Source organism: Catharus ustulatus, chromosome 8, assembly GCF_009819885.2.
Source record: "Catharus ustulatus isolate bCatUst1 chromosome 8, bCatUst1.pri.v2, whole genome shotgun sequence".
NCBI lineage: Eukaryota > Metazoa > Chordata > Aves > Passeriformes > Turdidae > Catharus > Catharus ustulatus.
In genome coordinates, this window is record NC_046228.1 from 27,171,315 (window position 1) to 27,187,663 (window position 16,349).

At 43.4% G+C, this 16,349-nt stretch overlaps 1 protein-coding gene across 1 annotated transcript in view; it reads right to left on the reverse strand.

The window, feature by feature from the left end:
• The window catches only part of BMPR1A (bone morphogenetic protein receptor type 1A), a 78,201-nt gene extending 67,084 nt beyond the window's left edge, over positions 1-11,117 (reverse strand). The window contains exon 1 of the mRNA XM_033066361.2: positions 10,988-11,117. The gene's annotated coding sequence lies outside the window, so the exon portion shown is untranslated. The remainder of the gene's footprint in view (positions 1-10,987) is intronic.
• Positions 11,118-16,349: the final 5,232 nt, after the last annotated feature.

Here is a 16,349-nt window from a genome sequence, read left to right on the forward strand (position 1 = left end):
TCTTCATTCACGGGAAAAAAAGAAGTCATCACACATCAAACTAATTGCATTATGAGCAACAGACATAGGAAGGCCTGGTTTTTTTATAAATTTGTTCTATTTTGGTCTATATCTTTTCCCAGTGCAATTGCTCCAGCTCACTATATATCCTGTATGATTTCACCCTCCCCGTCCCTTAGCAATAAATCCATTTCCCCACTCACACACATATTCCTATAACCACAGGTGTCTCTCCCTTCCCTCCCACATCCTCAGGTGCCAAACAACATCTTGCTGGCTGGACAGTAAAGTGCATATTGACCTCCCTCTTACAGGCAGAACAAGTTTACTGAACACTTCTGATTGTAACATCTTTCACCTCTGGGGACATTAACACAGCCCAAGACCTTTGAAACAGAAACAGTGTGACATCCACTCCATAATCTGACTAGACATCTAATCTTCAAGCCTGCTGATACATGAAGCTTGTCTTTGAAGTTTTAGGAGTTTGCCAAACTTTTGTTGTACATACTTTCTGTACCTTTACAGACTACATCAGAGACAGAAAACATTAACAGAACTACAAAATAAAGGATTCAACTGTGAAAGAGCAAAGAGGAATGTGGGGACGGGAAAGTAAATATTCTGACCAACCCATTTTTGCTTTGTGGAGTGAAAATATAGTCAATATAAGAAGTTACATGGGATCACCAACATTCAAGCTAATTTAAGGGAAAAAAAAAGGGCACTCCAAACTGGGAAACATTCTTAAACAGCAGACTTACCACAAGCACATTACACTACAACTAAACTGGGCCTGGAAGGGGCACTCTTGTTCTCTATGCTAACAGTAATACTTGGTCTGCCCCCACAACCACAGCTAGACTGGCAAAAAGTGAAGACTACTGAAAAAAAATATTGAAAAGAAGGCAAAAAAGGGTAATGGGCTCCCAGCCAGTTTAGATTCCTACAGCATCAGAGCAGTGCCAACCGGGGCTGCTGCAAAGGAAGAGGGAAGTACGCAGCAGGGTGGCGTGAACAAGGAGTAGAACTGGCCCTTCGAGTGTACCCGGCTGCTTAGGCTGCTTATCTGCAGCACAGAACTGCCCTCTCCATCTGGCAGTTAATTATTCATCCAGCAGACATCAATGGAAGTCTACCTGGCTACACTGCTCCAGTCCTTAGGAAATTATATGATCAATCTTTCCACACTAAGCAAAATAAACTACCTGAACAGAAAATGTTTAAGATAAGGTAGATTCGAAAAGACATGCTACTTCACGTTTGATGGCAGTTTCGTTACAGCAAACCTAACAAACGTGTCAGCGAAGGCAGATGGGTGCCAGTGCACATTAAAAAAAAGCTGTAGGCGTTACAGACACTACTAAGTGCAAGAGCAGAGGAGCTGACGTGCCTGGCTGTGTGTGGGTGTGATAAAAGGGCTCCGAATTCGCCGCCTGCTCTGTGGCAGATGTCTACTCCAGAACTCTGCCTGTGACACTGCCTGCTATGAGACTGGTTGGGAGCTAAGGGAGAACAGAGTCCTCCTCCCTGGCTTCATCCAGAAACCCAGGGAGCTCATGACCTACAGCCAGGCACAAGTGACTGCGCTATTGCCATCAGTGCACACATCTGTCAACAAATCCGTGCGACTGCAAATCTGCACAGCACTTTCATCCCCAGCCACGTATTCTGGCAGTAACTTTTCAACTGAAATATTTGCTGTGAGGAAGGAAAAAACTGGCCCATTTTACCATCCTTGCAAACCTGCCATTCCCTTACACTGTGGAGAAAAAAAAATAGTGGTGAAACACTATTCATCAGTTTCTTAATTTCATTTAAGGTTTGATAGATTACCATCACCATCTCTTTCTCCACTGTTTCTTTCCTTAACAGAAGAGGCCAAAGGCTATTTAGTACTGCATCCTATCTGTACTGCTGAAAGAAGGAAAAAATCAAACCAGGACAAAAAAACATTACTATCTCATTTTAATGGGATTGTTGAAATTGTGTTACCAAAAGGAGGTAACCTGCATGTCCATATATAAGGAGCTTGCATAGCTGTATAATCATGTTTTAAAAATACTTACTGTATAAAATGTTGCTTCTAAAGCAAGTACTGGTCCTCCTCTTCTCTTACTCCTCATAAGGTACCACAGTGAGTTGAAAATACTGAAAACCTAGGGGCTTTTATGTGGTTAGTTTTCAGTTAAATTAGCAAACAAATCCAAGCTTTTACTTGGCCACAAGTAAAAAAGTAGCAACACAAAAAACAGAAGAGAGGAAAAAAAACCCACACAGATAGGTTCAATCTAAAGTAGAAACTTCAAGACAAAGATCTATCCAAGTGTTAATACCTCGTTTAGAGCCTATTACTCTTTTTGCCTCTGTTTGAATTAAATTACATTGCACTTACTGTACCTCATCCAGTATTTTATCATCCAGGCATTCCATACTGCTCAAGCCAGTTTACAGTACCTGTATCAGCTACAAATTTCACCACCTCACCATCCACTCCCCCTTCCACATTATTTCCAAACACACAGAATAAAACAGCCCTCGTTGCTTGCTGTTACCACTCCTCTGCCACAGGGGTACCGTACCTGCTCAGTTCTTCCTGGGAGCCCAGCCAAGGCCTTCCAGATGTGTCTCACCAGTGCTGAGCTGAAGGGCCTCATCACCTCCCCAGCCTGCCCACAATACTCATCCTTGGACAGCTTAGGAGGCACCTCCCCAGGTGCAGGGCTTTGCACTTCCCTTGGTGGATTCCTCTCTGCTCACTTCTCCAGTCCATCCAGGTCCCTGTGAGGGGCTGCACAGCCACCTGGCCCCTCAAACACTCTTCCCAGTCCTGTATTGCCTACAAACTTCTGAGTGTGTGCTCTTTCCCATCACCCATGAGTGTTCACTTGGTTGCACTCTACTGGAAATCCAGCTCACCCCTTGGGTCACACTGCTAGTGACTGGTCCCCAGCTGGAATCTGTGTGGCTGAGCAGAACTCCTTGAACCTAGTAGCTCATCCAGTTTTCAGTCTATCTCACTGTCTATTTGTCCCATCTGCACTTCCATCACTTTGTGGATAAGGATGTTACAAGCGACACTGCCACTACCCTAAGGAATTGCAGTTAATATCCGCTGCTCCCCACTCATCCTCTGAGATACCTCCTGCAAGCACCTACCAACATCACCCACGCTGACCTGCTGCTAGGCCTGACCCACACCTCTCAACTGACTCCCCTTTCACCCAAAAGGAAGAACTGCAGGAATCTCCATGGCACTCTCACAACACCGTGCATCCCTCACCATCTCAGCCTGCCCTTCCTGGAGAGCCCATAACCAGCCCTTGCAGCACTCCAGCCATGTCAACTGTCCCACCCCGTCTCTGATCAAAACAACATGCAACAGCACACAGATCTCCCATTTCTCCTGTTTGTGCCCAGTCTTTTCCACAACATATGGAAAACAGTAAAATCCAGATAAAATAATCACCTTAGGTTAAGTTTTAGAAACTTCATACTGGCTACACTTTAATAGCCGGAAACCTCACTTCACACTATGACAAAGTTACAGATGCTAGAGAGAAAACTCAACAGTGACAGTGGAGTAATAATGCATGGGTGGATAGATACGGGAAGAGGTGCTTTGCAGTTATATACAGAGCAAGGAGATGAAGAGTTCTGTCACTCCTGTCCCAGGCTAGAAGAGAGCTCTGGGCTCCCCTCCAGGGCTCAAACCCAGCAAGCCTTTCTCACCACACCACTGCTCCTCTGCCCACACTCCCTGTTACCTCACCCAAAGCCCCACTCCTGCCCTTTCAAATGCTCAGGAGACCCTGGGATCTGTATTTATAGCACACCCACAGCTGCTCTTCTCAAAGTAACCCAAAGGAGATATATTCTACCTTCAGTTGATCCAAGAACACACAGTAAAAAATACCTTGCAGTAAACAATTACTTCTTCCAAAAGCAGAAACAGTATGAAATAAAAATTCAAAATCACTGAAAACAAGGACCTTTCTCTTACATAACCCCAAACTTTTAAATTTTGGTAAAAATTCTTTGAAACAAGAGTTCCTTTGTACAAAGCAAAAAACCAAAAAAACCCCCCAAAAACAACAACAAAAAAAACCCAACCAAAAAACCCAATCAAAAAACTCAATAAAGCACAAAAAACCCCAAAACATCTAAGGGTCTCATTAACTAAATCACCCTTTATACATCAGCACTCCAACCAATGTTTTCTCAAAGACCGGCTCTACCACATGAATATCTTACTGATGAACATCAACATTGTCAAAAAATACAAAGACAAGAAAGAACACCAAAAAAAAGTAAAATTACACATTTTTATAACCTGCTTAGTAGCTTAGAGAAACCTTTTCTAACTCCAATTACTTAATGTGCTATGGAAAGATACTGAAGTGGATTTAAATGTGCCTTACAGACTCAGCTAGCTCCTGGTTATTGGGATGTAGGAAGAAGCCTCCACAGAGTGGTGTAATTCCACAGCTGTCTACTAGACTGTCTTATGTGTGCCTCTGGAGCAATACTGCTAGCCATTGATGGGAGCAAAACACTTGAGGCATTTGTAACATTCTTTTCTCACTAGTGCACCCTCCTTTCATATAGTTTTAGTTGGTTACTTTTCCTGTAACCAATTTCTCCTCTGAAATTAAGTCAGCGGAAATTAGAATATATTTATAAAGAAAAATCAAGCAAGAAAATCACAGAATTTCATTACAGCAAACAACTATACCCACTACAGGGTAGTAGCTTAAGGACAAAGAAGGAAATTCTTACATCAGCTCTTCCCTCCACCTCTGTTCTCCAGGCTCCTAAGACTTTTACTAACAGTATTAGAGAGATGTAAATATTATACAACAGCATTTGCAGCTTTGAAAAAAACTTCAGTAATGCCATTTCTGCAACGGAACCTCTGGCTAAGGAATGCACAGCTGCTGAGCAGATGTATAATTTCAGCATTTAGATTCCATTATTTCAAGAGGGATTTTTTTTCTTTACTCCATGTTTTCAGATTTTCTATTTCCATCTGGTTTTTGACCTCCCTCAGCTTAGTCCACTCTCCTCTGGTTTAGTTCATTACACCAAAATAATTTTCTAAATTAGAAACATCTCTACATTTAAAAACTTGTGAATTTAAAGAGAGGTGGGGGAGTGAAACAGGGCCAGGGGCAGAACAAAAACAGACAGTTCAACAGAGGCATGGGTTTGAATAAAAACTGTCCTGTCTGGGTCGGGTTTGATTTTGCAGTTCCTGGTCTAACCCAAATTGGCGAGCCTCTAACTGCATTCCTTCCATGAAATTTTAAGAGCAGGAAACTGAAGAATATCAGCTATATGGGAACGTTTCTAAACTCTGCCATAAACTTCTGAGTAAAACAACACTCCAGTTTTTGGTGCTTTTTAGAGTTATGATCAATTATAGTTGTAAGTGTAAAGAAATTTAACTCATCAAGTACTAAAGGAGCTTTGCAGAACACAAAAATTGGTGCAAACGGGTATGAGTAGTTATCACATCAATTCAGTAAAGAATTTACTAATACAAGAGTACTAAGATATTAAAAAAAATATATCAAGATAGCATTGTTTAGAAAAATTTCCATTCCTCTAAGTCAAGTAGAGGACTAGGGCATAGAATATTGTCTGTCTTAAACTTCAGTCCACAGTACAAGTTTTAAAGATGAATTATCTCTGGTAGAACCATTGATTCAAATGTGACAGATAAAACCTATCCAAATTTCCATTTAATTTTAGGCTCAGAACAGTAATTTTCCAGGGTGGGGAAGGGCACAATCTTCAATCCTAATGAATGGCATACACATCAAAATATTCAATAGGAAACTTTCTATAGATTATTTTCACAAATAAAAAAGGAAAGTTATTATGAACTAGTAAATATGGAAGATAAAATTATAAAAATACATCAATACTTTAAAACAAAAACCCCACGTTTTTATTTGGTGGGATTTATTGTTTGCTTTGTCTCCAAGAGAGGAGATATTCAAACCAAGTCTTAAAAAAAAACTTTGAAAGTGAAACTACCCATATCTTCTTTCAGCAGGGACTTGGTACCACTACTCAATTTTTCATTACTACTAAAATCCCTTCAGTAACCTGAACAGAAGACAGATTCAGTGCCCAAAAGATGGAGTGAGAAGGGCTGCACCTCATTAGCTGGCAGCTCATCCCTGTGCCCAATCCTGCATTGTAATTAACTCTCAGCTGGCCAAACCTGACTACAGCAACGCCTGCTCCTCGCACAACACAGAGGGAAACAAGAGGGTCTCGAAAATCTTCTCCAAAAGATGATCTTCTCTTCCACAAAGAAGGACATGCAGCCAGGAAGAGCACATTTTACCCAGCTTTGTGGTCTCCTTGCTCACATTTCCAGTCATTGAGGTTCAGTTTTCTTCTGATAAATCCCCCTTGTTCTCATACTACTCCTCAAGTGCTTTCGTTCCCAAATATAAACGGACAAGTAGATAATACATTTTTCATATTTACAGTATCCATTATTCCTACTGAACAATACCTGCCAACCCTTCTATTTATGCTTCCTTTTCAAGCCCTCTATACCCCTGCAATAATACATGGAACAGCTCCTCTGCCTGACCATTGTACCGTGAATTTCCAACTGAACACAGGATAGGAAAAATAAGAATTAATTTAGAAAATTTTATCTGAGCTTGTTCACCACTTCCATATCCCTGACATTCTGACTCTGAGCACACAATGTGCTCATTTGCACAAATCTCATTCATTGTATTGAGTATTGATTCTCTGCATAAGTGAAATCTCTGATGACTTCAGTCCTCCAAAGACATCTGAGCTCTGTCCACCAATTTCCAGTCAAATTTGGGATCAGGCTCTCACAGAGGAAGTATAAAGGCCTACAAATGGCTCTAGGTGGGATTTTTATAAAAAAAAAAAAACAAGAAAAGAGAAGCAAATTTAAATCAATTCAACAGCTGCAGCAGTGAAAAGGAAATCGCTTCCACAAACCAGATCTATTTCCTGGTATGTATCTTGTGAGACTTTGATATTTCTCTAACTTATCCCTGCTACATCTGCTTGTATTTATCAAGCAAAGCATGGCAAGACTGACAGTTTTCTCCTTAAGATGGTGAACTGAGGGAATATAGACACAAAGAATTGCAAGCTGCTTCCACATTTTAAACTAATGAAGTTGACTAAAACCACACTGCAAAAATTTATGTGATATCAAAATTCTGTAAAAAGCATTGCTTCTGTTACAATATATGATGCAAATTAAGGCACAATACTGCAGAGCTGAGTTAATAATACTGATTTTTTCCCCTTTTAATGCAGAGCAACTCATTACACTCAAAGTACATTTAAATTAAATGCATTACATTATCCTCTGTATTTTGGGGAATCCTCTTTTGATGAAAAAATGAGCAAGAGAGCATTTAGCTGCCTGTTGCAGGTACATATCCTGTGAATTATTACTCAGACTTTTGTCTAATCAGAGTATTTTAAAACATTCAAAGTTCTCACCTTCAAGATACTCAAACACTTCCCCACCCCATGAAGAGTCACCAGTGACAGGGCAGCGATGGCAGGGACAGTTCCATCACGGCAATCACTTTCACTGCAACTGCAGGTGTCACTGCAGAAACTCAGAGCTGGTGACACACCTGCCCTTCAATGAGGCTTGGCTGTGGCTTTTCCTTTCCTCCTGCTTATACAGCCTATGAATATTATCACAATCACTAGCAGAGTTTATTTTCCTACCCTAACGCTTGTTTTGAATTTTGCTAACCAGACCATCATTAAACAGTACTAAACCTAACCGTAACACACAGAATTTAAATGAAACAGGACGCAACTACAAGATACCCTTTAGAAAAATGGCAAGACAAACCTCTTTGGATTATAAATCTGTCACAGAATGACTGTGTTTCTCACACCGTTTGTGTACAGCCGAAACAATGGGGTCATAACCAGAAACCCGTGCAAGGGTTTCACGCTACCACAAGATGAATGAAGTTCTTGGTCTTCTCAATAGATCAAATATAAATCAACCTAAAATGTTTTTGTGCCCAACCTGCTATAGTGAATGCCAAAATATATACTGCAGACTGGAGGCATAATTGCTTTGTTTTACTTTGGAGGCAAATGGACATAAAATACACCTAATATGCCCTGTAAATATACCCAGTAAAGTTCTGGGAAGCCAGTTCTCAACAAAGTCCTGGCAAGTTGGCAGCTTGTCCCCTGATTTCCTGGTCAGTGGCTGCCCAGTGTTTTATCAAGCTAAACCTCTTGGGATTCACACATCCCAAATACAATACACAGATGTTTCTGGACCAAATCCCTCACAAAACAGTTATATCATAGATCTTCTCACTAAGGGCACGGAGAATGCTGAAATTACATTTTCTGTACAAAAGAAGAAAAATGAGGTGACTGTTTCAACTGTTCACCCAGCTCCATGGATCACCTAGTGTAGTCGCCAATGTTAAAGGACACAATACAGCAGGTCAAGTCTTCCATTCATTGTCAGTTTTAAAGATCTGAAAGAGTAACTACTTGCTGCTGCAGCAGAGAATCCTCAACAGCTTTCACAGTGACTGCAAGAAAACAAGGCAGAAAGAAATCACATTTCCCCTTAAATAAGCACTAACCATCCTGGAAGGCAGAAAAGAGACCACTGCAACTGGAGGACCATCAGCATGACTATGTGGGACAACTGCAGAGGGTTCTGCAGATCTTGTCCAAGAAAGGAAAAAGTGAAACCACTAAAGCAGCAGTGAAAGGGAAAACTGCTTGTCAGGCACGCTCTGTGCCTGCCTCCAAGTCCCACTTTTTGGGAATACTAGCAAAGGAAACAAGGCTTCAAGTACTCCATCTGTGCCCACATATGACTCTGAGATATACTTTTAAATTACTGAGTTCCTTCTGTCATTTATTTACAGATGTCAGTAAGATAAGTGAAGAAATCCCAGGCACTGAAAAAATGCCCTCTTTTTACTGAGGAACCAAGAAATACCTGCTGCTTTCCCAGGTATCCAAAGGACAAATCCTCAACTAATGCTTGAAATAGCAAGCACAAACAAACATTTGTAACAGTTTCTCTGCCACTTACTGATTGGTGTCTCTCATTCATCTCTGTTTGCCAGCAATTTGCCAAAGAAGCTACTGCAAGCTCTGTGTCAGACCTGGTATCCAGAAAAACCTCACATATCATTTACACACTCCACCATATTCAGCATTTTTAATTTCCATAACTTTCACTGTGAGGATCTTGCAGAGCAGGGTCCAAAACATTAGGATTTGGGAACCCACACACTGGCTTTAAGAAAGTCTATGCTCTAGCTACAGTGTTTTAGTAAACATGTCTTTAATCAGTAAATTCCAAGTAACGTGCTATTTCAGGCTTGCAGCTTACCAAGAGCTTTCTGCTCTAACTGAACAAAGGCTCAAACAGGTAACATCCAGAAGTCCCTTTCAAAACTAAATTACTTCACAATTAAGGGAAGAAAATAATTCAGATCCAGCCACATACACTCTGTCACTGGAAGAAATCAGCCAGCAGGACATACTAAGGACTGGCAGCTGAATCTTGCAGGTGCATGAGAAGACCCTTCAAAAAATTTCAAACCAGATCTCAAAGCCTAATAGGTTGTACCTGTCTGTATGAATACACATAAAATACACAGCCCCCATGCACACATCACAAAGAAAATGTGATGCATAACCTAAGAAAAAGCTACAAAAGAACAAAAGTACAAAACCAAAAGACAAATACGGTGTCAGCAAGAGTTTTATCCAGGCTGCTACAAACGCCACAACATTGAGTATTTCTAGCTGAAGACTGAATAAATTACCTGGCTATAAATAGCTCTTATGTTCACTTTTTTTACTCCAGGACTAGGTTCCACTACAAATCAAACAAGCCTTTCAATTTGGGAGGGTCTTCCTTATCTACGAAAGCAGCTTTTCTACCCCTGCAGGTAACAGGCCTGAACGATCCCCAGCTGCTAACTTGATGAAAGAACTCAAAGATAATTACCTCTAAGCTGAGAAAAAATACGTAAATTCGGAGGACAATCAATTTACGCTGGGAAAAATCGCCATACTACTTGACACAAAGTAACAGGCAACTGTTGAAAGGAAATACCACAGCTTACTACCATTCCCTGCTGCTGAATTCACTCTTAATTTTACCAAAACAACATCGGAGTGTGGTTGATTGAAAGGTGGTAAAAAGCCATTTGTGCTTTTGAACCCTGTTCAATAGATTTTGCAACCAGTTATGAAAATCGCGTACATAATGGGTCCTCAACAGCACAATCGTTCACTACGAAGGTACGGGCGATTATTTGGAGTTATGATTTCTTCAGACTTTGTTTGACGTCGCTGAATGACAAAAGCCGATCTGGAAAGCCGGCGTCCAGCTTTGTTCACGGCTCGCACAAAAGGACGGCGAAGCGCCCTATTCCTCGCACCCTTCCCACGACGACGGGCGCTGCCGCTCGCTCGGGCTGGGGCCGCTCGGCACCGGGCCCGGGATTACAACACCGGGAAGCGAAGGGACGGCAGGAGGGGAGGGAGCGCACGGCCAGCGAGCGCCGCGCCGGCCCTGCCCACGCAGGGAGCCGCGGGCCCCGCGCAGCCCCCGCGGCGCCCACCCGGCCCGGCCCGGCGGGCAGCGCCCCCAGCGCCGCGGCGGGGCAGGGCGGCCGGGCCGGGGGCGCTCCCCGGGCAGCCAGGCCGGGGCGGCAGGGCCGCCGCCAGCCGCAGCGGAGTCCGCATTCGACGGCGCTGCCCGGGGCCGGCGCAGACCCCGCCGGGCACCGCCCAGGCCGGGCTGCCCGACGGCGGCGAAGGGGCCCCGCCGCGCAGGGAGCGCCCCGCGCCGCCCCGGCCTCAGAGGGAGCTGAGCGGAGCGGGCGCGGCGCTGCCCGGGCTGCCCCGGCTCTCCCCGCCCGGCCGAGGCCTCCGCGGCGCGGCCCGCACTCACCGGCGGTGGGGGCTCCTCATCCTCCGCGCGGGGACGGCAGGCCAAGGGGGAGGGGGCCCGCTCCCCGCCGCGCTCCGCGGGCCGTTCCCGGGGCCCCGACGGCTCCGCTGAGACGGGGGCGAAGGCGGGTGCGTGTCGGGCGGGGGAGGGCGGGACGGCGCGGCGCGGGCTCGGCGCAGGCTCCGTGTCCCGGCAGGCGCTCCCGGCGCGTCCCTGCGGGGCGGGGCGGGAACGAGCCGGATTCCAATCACGGCAGCCGGGCGCGCGCGCCGCGGGGGCCCGCGGGGAGGCGGGAGCGCGCCCGCCGCCTCCGCCCGTCCATCAGCACGTGCCGTGGGCGGCGGGGCTGGCGGGGCTCCCCGGCAGGAAAAGTTGGCCGGGAGGAACCAGCCGGGCCTGCTTTTCCTCCCCGGTAGCCCCTCCGCGGGCGGGAGCGCGGGCCGCAGCCTGGGCCAGCTTGTCGCTGGGAGCCCGGGCCCCGGCGCTATCCTGCCCCGGCGCACAGCAGCGCTTTCCCGTGAAAAAGCTCCTCTAGGAAAAGGCAGGAAGGTGTGATGGAAAAAGCGGCCAAGCCGGTGTCATGGAAGCACTGCTGGCCTTGAAAGAGGGTCGAGACACGAGAAAAGCAGCTGCGGCTGGGTTTGGCTGCAGGGCCGGGAGGCTCCATCCAGATGCTGGTGGGGTTGGTGTCATGGGAAGCGGACAGGCTGCCAGGATTCACGGAGCAGGGGGTGGAGGATTCCCGCAGCACCTTCCATGGGAGCTCGGAGGGCTGTTCGGAAGGCAGCGAGCAGTCAATGGGGGACTCGCATGGGCCTTTTGGCTTCTTGGAAAGGTAGTTCTGAGAAGGCTGACGTTGCAGGGCCGCGGGAGGGATAGAGTTCCATTGCAAAGGACAGCACTGTTTGCTTTTTCCATTTCCTGTATCTAAATAAATATGCCCAGTTAGTTAGATTGGAATACATTACAACTTTCTGCAATGAGTTTCTCTGCTTGCTGATAAGGATGCTGAAGGCCATGATTTGCATTGTATTTCAAAGCTCCTTATCATTAGGACAAATTGGAACAGTAATAATTTGTCTGTCTGTCTTCAAGTGAGGTCTCCCAGCAGCAGTGAAGGAGCTCCAGTGACTGTGTTATGTGCTGGGGAACTCCCACCTGGGCTGCTGGGTTTAATCCTTCACTCCAATGTGCTGCTGATGTCCTTTCGCCTGTCCTGTCACTTGGTTACTCTGCATCAAGAGCTTTGCGCTGAAAGCCAGCTACAGGGGGAAATGAAGGTCACATGGATCGTACAGACCTACTCAGTTTCCCTTTGCTGCACACCAAAACACTCTTTAGGCCTTCAGGACACCAGTAATTGCTGGTGTGGAGATGCCTGCCCAGATAAACTGTTTCTAGAGAATAACCAGTTGGGAAGCAATCTGGCTTATTGATGCCAAATACCCACATGTGCATATATTGTGGGAAGCATGGGCTTGCTTATTTTGTTGACCTCTCCACAGTGTAGCTCCATTTTTGCATGCTACTATCAGATAGGACTTGTAAATGATGTGTACTCTGCTCCTGAGTTGTCACCTCTGAATGTAAGATGAGAGCACTGGCTTTGCATTCTGGCTCACGTGTTTTACGCACAGATTGTGCTTCACTTCTGTGTTATCCTACACAGTAAAACAAAAGAGGAAGTATAACTTCAAACCTATCACCTTCAGAGACTCCTTTAAAATGTAGGCAGGTAAAGGCACACCTAATAATTGTATGTGTAAGATACTGTGGTGATAGGCATTTGAAAATGTGGGTCTTGTCTTACTGGACATTTAGAAAACTTTTTCCGATCACCATCATCCAGAAAAATCTGTCAGTGTCCAAAACAAAGCCAGCCTGCAAAAAAGACAAAATCACAGTTTCCATGCCAAGTAATACAGAACTCCTATGCTTATGTTTATAATTTCAAAGGAAAATATGAGTCTGCTGTTCATCCACTCTGTGTACTATCAAATTATAGCAGCAGAATAGACACTCAATATGGAAGAAGAATGCAACACGCGTGTGTGTGCTCCCAGGCAGAACCAAAGCTGTTAGTGCTAGCATCTCTTCAGTAATACTGTGTGCTAATGCAGCCCAGTGCTCGTCAGATGTTAGATACCGATTCCAATCCAGGATGCGTGAATTTAGCAACTAGCCTTGAAATGTATTTAACCCTTTTGGTGAAATGGATCTACTCTTTTCATCCAGTTCCCAGTGTGTAAATTTGCACATTGCAGAAATTGCTGTCTCAGCCAGTACTTTTCAAGGCATTTGGGCACTGAAGATACCCACAAGTGGCAGTCCCTGTCAGGTCAGGAACAGTGTTGCTGAGGATGAAGTTTGTATTGCTATGGCAAGTAATGCCCATCTCTGCATTACTGAGTGGTGTTAACTCCTTGTCTTAATCACAGAATAAAGTCTGCAAAAGTAAACTACATTATAATAATATTAGGGCTGCAGGAGACCTAACTGCATCTTAATCTAAAATGATGAATCATAACCACCATAGAAAGTATTTAGATTGTGATGGATGTCTGATGAAATATCACATAGAAAATCCTGATGTCTTTCAAAACAGTACAGTACTTATGTTTCCAATATCCCTACCAGGATAGGTGGAGAGACCTTTTTAAATCAGAAATTGAACACTTTAGATGATGGGGTCTCAAAAGGACACAGGATTCCAGCAATCTAATTAGCAGGAGCAGACATCTTACCTGGCAAGGATTTTAGGAATCTGCAAAAATTCAGACACACCAGGTTTAGTAACACGAAGTATTTATTTTGTTAATTGAGCAACACTCAGAAAACACTGAAGTCTGAAAATCTGAAAAAAAAGCGTAAGTTCATTTGATATTTGGCCAAGATGAGATGTGGAACTCTAACATGAGACAGAGAAGAAGCAGTTCAAAACTGACTCTCATGATAAAGAGTGCTGTGTTAAAAAGAAAAAAAAAACAAACCAGAAAACTGATAGTCTTCCAGCTGCTTTCATTGTTATTTCCTCTCCAGGAATTTCCTATTAGTTCTTGGAATCACTAGGGAACTACAAACTTGAAAATCAAAAGAACAAAGAGGTATATATAGGGAGAAGGTCAGCCATGTGATAGGACTTCTTCTTTGTAGATCCTTCTTCCCTTCAGTCTCTGGAATTCAGATGTCTTAAATCTGTAGTCCAAATATATTTTTGAGAACTGTTTGCAATTAGATGAGTATTTCTCTGTTACTGCTACAAAAATAAATATTCCATGTTACATATTAAAAGAATATTGCCCTTCAGCCAGGGACACAATTATTTCACTTAATGTGACATGAATTTGGCTTTGTCTCTTTTTCAGAACTATTTTACTTGAAAGCATATTCTTTTGATTATAAATTTATTCAGCTGTTTGTTACCTACAAAAGTCACGGATTTTATTAAGTTTTTTAAATGTAAGCAAAATTAATTCAATAAGGCAGAGGCAAATCTGTGAAGAAAGGTGCTTTTAAAAAATTTTTGCTAGTGGATCACTGGCAGGAAAGAGGCAAGCCATGTCCAACCTTGAGTCCAACCAGCCTGGTGTGGAACTGAGTCCAGGGCAGCACTGGAGAGCACTGTGGCAATAATCCAAGAATAAGAGCTCAATGTGCAGAGCATGGGCACAGGGAAGCAGGAGAATTGTTCCACAGCTCAAGCACTTGGTGTGTTTTGGGGTTACTTGGGGTTCTGCAGGGGATTCTCCCTCAGCCTTGTGCAGGTGGCTGTGGAGGAAGGAGGACAATGGCTGTGCCTGTCCCAGCAGCTGCAGGGTGGGAGCTGATTCCTCACTGAGCTGTGCCGGGGGGAACTGGCTCCCCTGCTGTGGCAAAGGGCTGCAGTAACGGGAGCACTTTGCTCTGGGAGACATCTTCCCAGTTAAAAACCAAACTTCCCGCTGCTTTTTCTGTTTCTTCTTCCTGTGCCTAGTTGAGATGTATGATTTTGTTTTTATGGATTCATATTTACAAAACCCTTTTGCAGTCTTCTCACCAGGTTGCAATAAACCCTGAGATAACTCTCTTTTAAATACAAATTACTTTGTTTTTCTTAAAGTCAGAGCATTAACAGTCTTATTACAGAAAAAGAAAATATTGGTAGGCTCAGTAGAGGCTTCAACAGGGTGCCTCGCTCCCATCAGTTTGTTTGGAGATTAGTAATATGTTTTCCCCTAGATACATGCACATAAAATCTTAAAAGTCTTCAGTTGCTCAAAGATGATTAAGTATTTAGATTGTAGTGCTAATTTTAAAATTTATGTTCTAAATTATCAGTCAGTGGTGCCAGATGATCTCCAAGAAAGTTTGAATTATATTCAGGGAGAAGCTAAATGTTTGTGTTCCTTTTGTTACAAGAGGTACTTGTTTCTTTTACAAGTTTGAATAATCCTTAGATCGAAACCCACACTGTATTAACAGTTCCTCTCTTAAGCCTGATGCTCAGGCTTTATCCTGAAACTGGAGCAATGCTGAAAGCAGAAGTGTTTTTAAAACCTGCTGTTACACAAGGCGAATTCTTATCAATACAGACAATTTCTGTCTTGGTGTGTATAACAGCTTTGTCCTCAGGAGGCACGGATTCAAGTGGATGTGCTTCTGGCAGCTGTAGGAGTGGGTACTGTAGAGATTTACAAAGATGGACATTTATGAGACTGAAAATGCTCTGTTCTTCCAAGCTTGTTAAAATGAAATAGATCTCAATCCCATACAAAAGAAATGAATGAAATAATTTTATCACTTCCTTATTTTTTCTCAGTCTAAACATATCTTTAAACATGAATAAGTTGCTGTTAAATAAGAACACGTGCAGCAAAATAGTCTCATTCACTTCTTTTTTCATATTCTAGTGAAATAAATATAGGTCTACAAAATAATAAAAGGATATCCTTATATTTCAGCTAAAATGTCTGAAAAATATATAATGAAGTTAAAGGCATAGCAATGAAGCTTTATTCTCCTAGTCTGTAAGGTACTTGAATATTATCTGAAACTGGAACTTGAACAAGTTAAACTCATACAGCTAAAAGCATATCCCAAAAAATAGTCTATAACTCCCTTTGCCTCCAACGAGAAATTGGCCTGTGTCTGCAAATCTCATTTGGCAGCTACACCTAATACAGTTTAAACTCTCACTGGCATCAGCAAAAAATTACCTGATTAGAGATGCAGGATTGGATCTAAGATAATAGCATATTAAAAATCCAGTACGGATTCAAAAGCTACTAATGGAAATTAAGTCCCTGAGAATATAAAACATTCTAAGCAGTTGAACAGTTTCCATTGTACATACTCAGAATGCTAAACAATAGCAGCTATTGCA